The sequence below is a fragment of the Chionomys nivalis genome, chromosome 19, assembly GCF_950005125.1.
Source record: "Chionomys nivalis chromosome 19, mChiNiv1.1, whole genome shotgun sequence".
Taxonomy (NCBI): Eukaryota; Metazoa; Chordata; class Mammalia; order Rodentia; family Cricetidae; genus Chionomys; species Chionomys nivalis.
Genome location: NC_080104.1, coordinates 7,014,675 through 7,019,962, shown reverse-complemented (window position 1 = coordinate 7,019,962; position 5,288 = coordinate 7,014,675). Strand labels below are relative to the sequence as shown.

Genomic DNA, 5,288 nt, shown 5'->3' with positions numbered 1-5,288 from the left:
TCACTTACTTTCTAGCGTCTCTGGGCTCCCTGCAGTTGGTAGCAAAGTGGAGTAGTCTGGCTCCAGATCTCCAGGGTTATGTCGCCAGGACATAAGTCAAGCAAAGAGAGAGTCCCTTTCCCTAACTCTGCATACGAGCTCCCAGAAAAGAATCTAATGATAGCACAGATCCCGGTGTCCTGTGGTATTGTGACTCACAGCCGTAGGGACTGCATGAGAAAGGAAGGGCCGCTCTGCGAGGCCAAATGAGGTCTGTTAGACGAAGATGAAATAAAGCAGGCGGGTCAGCGCGCTTTTACCGCTTACACATACAAGCCGATTTTCCAGGTATGAGGGATAGAAACGCAAGTAGGCCAAAAGCATAAGGCAGAAGAGTTCTGTGAAGATGCAAGTTTGGAGGCCCAGCAGAGACAACAGGTATTCTGTAAGCCAGAGCCCTGAGAAAGACGTAAGTGAGCTAGTTTTGTCTGGGAGGGGCTGATCACGCTGCCATTCTGTCTTGCTCTGTTGAAGCCAGATTTGCATTGAAAGGTGAAGCAGAGTCTCCAGTTTTAATTCTCCTGATTAGAGCTCCTTTAAGTAAACCCTCAAAGAGCCAAATGAGTGTCTTTTGGTACTGAAAATTTGGAACCCACAGCTGGGCCCGGGACCAAGGTGCGGGTCACTGTCCTGTTACGTTGAACATCGGCCTAGAAATGACAAGGTTCACCTGGAATGTGAGGAGGACAGCTCTAGGCTCTACAATTGCAGGGTTAAGGACCTGCAGAGCCAGCGGGAGGTTGTCAGAGCTTGCAGCTGGAAGAGTGATCTCACAGTCAGTGGAAAGTCTTCGGTGCCTTAAGGAACTTCCGGTGAGCCCCTGACCCTCACTAGGCACCTCTGAGTTCAGGTCAACAGATTCCCTTGTCCTGGTGTCTTTTGCTATGTTGTTTGTGTGTTCTGATTGGATGCAATGTGGCCTCCACCTACGTCAGGATGTGTCAAGGCAATTAGGTGAGAGAGGAAAAACAGAAACGGTGGAAAGCAAAGGCTGCCTGAGAGAAATGGGTTGGGGAATATTTGTTTAACTAGGTAAAGATGTGTTACTGTTTTTACCTTGCCTGCCTAAGGTACCTGATTGGTGTAATAAAAAAAAAAAAAGCTGACAGCTAATAGCTAGGCAGAGGAGGGGTAGGTGGGACTGGTGGGCAGAGAGAATTAGTAGGAGGAGGAATCTAGGCTGGGGGAGAAAGAAAAAAAGAAAGAAAAGGCGGTAACAGGGTGACAGACATAGAGGAAACAGGAAATAGGACATACAGAATGAAAGAAAGGTAAAAAGCCCCCAGGCAAAACATAGATGAAGGAAGAGAAACAGGTAAAATTAAGTTAAAAGAGCTAGCGGGACAAGCCTAAGCTAAGGCTGAGCATTCATAATTAATAATAAGTCTCCGGATCTTTATTTGGGTAGTTAATTGGCAGCCCAAAGGCAAACCACAACCTCAGCAGCCATTCAGGCTCTGGTCTGGGGAGCGTATGAAGGATAGGAAAGTTGGTCCGGGTGGGCTTGAGCCAGGGCTCAGATTCCTGTCCAGGATCTGCAGCACCATGTGTTAAATTGTTTGGAGAGCTGAAGAGAAGGAGGGCTTGGGCTGGCCTCAGATGGGACCATGTTTATTTACAGTAAGGGAACACCTTGTCACCCACATGTTGTGAACGACCTAAATGCCTACAGGAGAAGGTAGGCTGTGTCTCTTCTGGGGTGGAAGAGGGTGGACATGACTTCTATAGTCTGCAAGGGAAGCTGGGAAGTATAATCCTTTAGCAGGAAGCTATCAGAGTCTGAGTAAAATCAAGGTCCATTTGTTCAAGTCACCACTGAGCATCGTCATCTGACAGTGCTGGAGTCATTTTTGTAGGATTTGTCCAGCAACGGTCCAGGGACACAGTTTTTTTTTTTTTTTTTTGGTTTTTCGAGACAGGGTTTCTCTGTGGTTTTGGAGCCTGTCCTGGAACTAGCTCTTGTAGACCAGGCTGGTCTCGAACTCACAGAGATCCGCCTGCCTCTGCCTCCCGAGTGCTGGGATTAAAGGCGTGCGCCACCACCGCCCGGCCAGGGACACAGTTTTGATACCTTGAATATCTCCAAACCTCTCAGTTGGACTACAGGGCATTCTTTTTTTTATATATAGAAAAGCAATTTATTCCATTATAAGCACTTACACAGTTAGTCATGGAGAGTAACAGGCCTGATGGTGAGAGAGGTCAACCAAAATGGAGACGGCTTCAAACTATAGTGGTCAAGGACTAACTCCTAAAAAACCAACTCTTATCAAGGATTAATTTAATTTTAAAAACAAATACAAACTAGCAATTCACTCTTTCTCAACTTGACAGTTCACCAGTGGTCTGACTGTCAGTAAAAAACATACATCCCACAACTTGGTGGTCCCAAGTTTAAAAAACAAAAACAAAAAACCACACAACAAAAGCCAAGTGAAGTAGGTGTCGGAGCCAGGAGTATAAATATTGCAAGATGTCATTTTTATTCCTGAATAAAATTTATTCATTTTTATAAATTTATAAATTTTTCCTCAGGAATTTTCTAGCAACAAACCCTGGTCCAAAGCAGCTTCAGAAATGGGGCATATTGTGTATGATTATTTTTCTTCCTAAGCTATATCCCCAAATTTTCATATTCTCAAGAAAGTGACTAGAGTGGATAAGGAATAAGTGAAGTAGGTGTTCAAGCCAGGAGTATAAATATTGCAAGATGTCATCTTACAATATTTATAGAAAAATAATCACACATAATGCCCCATTTCTGAAGCTACCCCAGACCTGGGTTTGTTACTAGAAAATTCCTAAAGAAAAATCTAAATATAAGTCTGTGGCTTTGTTGAATTAAGCCCCCCAGTTAAAGATTTAGAAAACACCCATGGTTTGGGCTAATAGTTTTGTTGGTGGCACCTATTGTAGCCGGATAGCTGAACAAAGTCTGTGTCTCAAACCAGTGTTAAATCCATCTCAGGGTCCAGAAGAAAACAAGGGGAGTCTAAATCACAAGTGCAGACATGTCTAGGATCCTTGCCCTTCCGGATCCACACTTCCTTCAGGGTCTTCATCATTGTAAATGTTCTCTGCCATCTGCCACATTTGCATGATATTGTCTTCTGATACAGAACAAATCACCCAAGGTTCATTGGGATTCCAGGAGAAATCAGATATCTTGGCAGTATGACCACCATGAATAAACAGCAACTCTGGTGGGCCATCTTCTGCATCTTCTGGGGACTGTTCTTCTCCAATTTTACTTAAATCCCACACATTCAACCTACGATCAGTACCGTTAGAAGCCAAAATAGTCTCATTGTGAGGTGACCACTGAACTTGGAATATTTCATCCTTACGTGATTCAAAGGAATGCAGCTTGAGTTTCAGATTTCTCAGATCCCACAAGGCAACAGTCTTGTCAGCTGATCCTGTGGCAAGAATAAACTCACTTTAAGGATTGAAAGACAGGCAGTTCACTTCAGCAGTGTGAGCATCGACTGAGTGGCTTGGCTTGGAAGTATTGTTTGAACGAGTATCCCAAACCATAAGTTTCTGGTCATCAGCAACTGACCCAAACAGACTCGTGGAGCAGATGCCAGGAAATGTCCTCTACTACTGCTGTATGCCCCATGAAGATGGTCTTTGCGTCCTCCACGTTTCCTTCCTTTGGAACTGCACTGATGTCCCACAGGCAGATGGTATGGTCATCTGAAGCACTGAGTAAGTTCCCGCTGAGATTTGGATTCCAAGAAAGACCATAACCTTCCTTCTAATGTCCGTGGAGACGCAAATCTGGGTTGCACTCTCCAGAAGTATCTGGTTTAGAAGGATACTTTGTGTGGTCAAAAACAAGCACATCACTGGATGGAGTCTTTGTTGCAATGATGCAAGGGTTCTGGGGCATGTACTGAGCCCTGTTTACTTCTCCTTCATGGTTGATCTTGGTTTCTATTTCAATTTTCCCACTGACAGAGCCAAACCCTCCAAATTCTCCTTTCTCACTGTCATAGTGTGAAGCATCAAACTGAGCATCATCATTAGGGAGCTGGACACTGGCTATCACCAGGTGGTTTTGTTCTTCCGATATGTGTGTTCCCAGGACAAGTCTATGAATGCTGAAATCTTTCCCCTCAGGCCTGGTAACATCTGGAAGCCACTGGGCAGTTAAACTGGGCCACTCCAAGGCATGGGTCATCACCAAATCATAAAGAAAAGGGGTGTTTTCTTCCATATTTTGTACTTCTCGTTGACCACACGTTCTTCCACCGCGTCATCAAAGGCAGCTTCCTTGTCAGCCATGGCGGTAGGCGAGCCGGGAGGGGCTGGGGGATCCCGGGGCATACGTTGCAGGAGGGTCGAGCCCCACAGGGCATTCTTTAATCAGGACACAAGACGTCACATGACAACCATGGGAAATCATCTTCCAGGGAGAGTGTCATCAGGAGACTAGCTAGTGGGAAGTAGTGGTCCACATACCATTTCCTAAGGTGAAGTATGAAATCTGAGGACTGTAAGGAAACACACATGTTGATCATTTTAGCCCTCTGGGTGTTTCACACCATGTATGTGACCAAAAGTAATTTTTTCCTGTCAAGGACAGTTGAAGATCTGTCCTCAGAAGTTATTTGGGCTTAGGAAGAGCCTCTGGCTCTATGGATTTTTTGTTTTGTTTGTCTGTCCATCTATGTAAGGTTAGGTCACAGGCCTTGCTTGACCATTGCTGTCTTTGGAAGTATGGAAGAATTCTTTTCCCCTTGTTGATCCCCTTTGTTCTGCAGACTGGGCACTGGTTAGGCCACCAGTGGCGTCCCCAAGGTCTCCCTAAACCAGAAAACAGGCGACTTTTCACACAGTACATTTAGAGATGGCCAACATTTCCCCGGGACTTAGTTGAACTTGGAGGACAAGAGGGAAATAGTTCCCCTTTAATTCCTGCAGCCACATTAGTGTAGACCTCCAGGAACAGTTACTGAACAGCCGGAGGTCACTTGCTCCTGTTTGCTATTTGTAATTTATCTATAATGTTTAGGTGAAGTTTGAGCAGAAATTACACATTTTATAAATAAGTTTTGATTAGAAACACATCTAGAGTCTTTGGGGTCCATTCTGCAGTATTTAGTTCTGGATGATACTCCAAGTAAAAGAAAAGGTGGACATGTGGAATTTTAGGGGCTTTTCCTGTTGTTTACAGAACAACTCTAAAGGATGGTAAGAATTATAGCTAAGAATTGTCTGGCAGCTTAGTGGACACACCCTCT

At 44.7% G+C, this 5,288-nt stretch overlaps 1 pseudogene; it reads right to left on the bottom strand.

The window, feature by feature from the left end:
- Positions 1-3,054: 3,054 nt before the first annotated feature.
- LOC130890604 (histone-binding protein RBBP4-like) lies at positions 3,055-4,329 on the bottom strand (annotated as a pseudogene).
- Between the last annotated feature and the right edge of the window lie 959 nt (positions 4,330-5,288).